We start from the raw sequence: 205 nt of genomic DNA, 5'->3' as shown, positions 1-205 counted from the left end.
CGGACGATAAAAAATACATCAATAATTAACCGATATTATACACTGATTAACCACATAAGATTAATGAATTTATCTATTTTTTTTCGGAATACTCATTACTAAAAATATATATACAAGTGTGTATATTTTTTTAATCAACTGCAACCTGATATAATGCGTCGCTCACTATATCATATATCAATATCGACTCATAATTTTCTTGGTA

This window comes from Penaeus monodon, chromosome 34, assembly GCF_015228065.2.
Source record: "Penaeus monodon isolate SGIC_2016 chromosome 34, NSTDA_Pmon_1, whole genome shotgun sequence".
NCBI classification, from domain to species: Eukaryota; Metazoa; Arthropoda; class Malacostraca; order Decapoda; family Penaeidae; genus Penaeus; species Penaeus monodon.
This window is presented reverse-complemented; position numbering follows the sequence as displayed.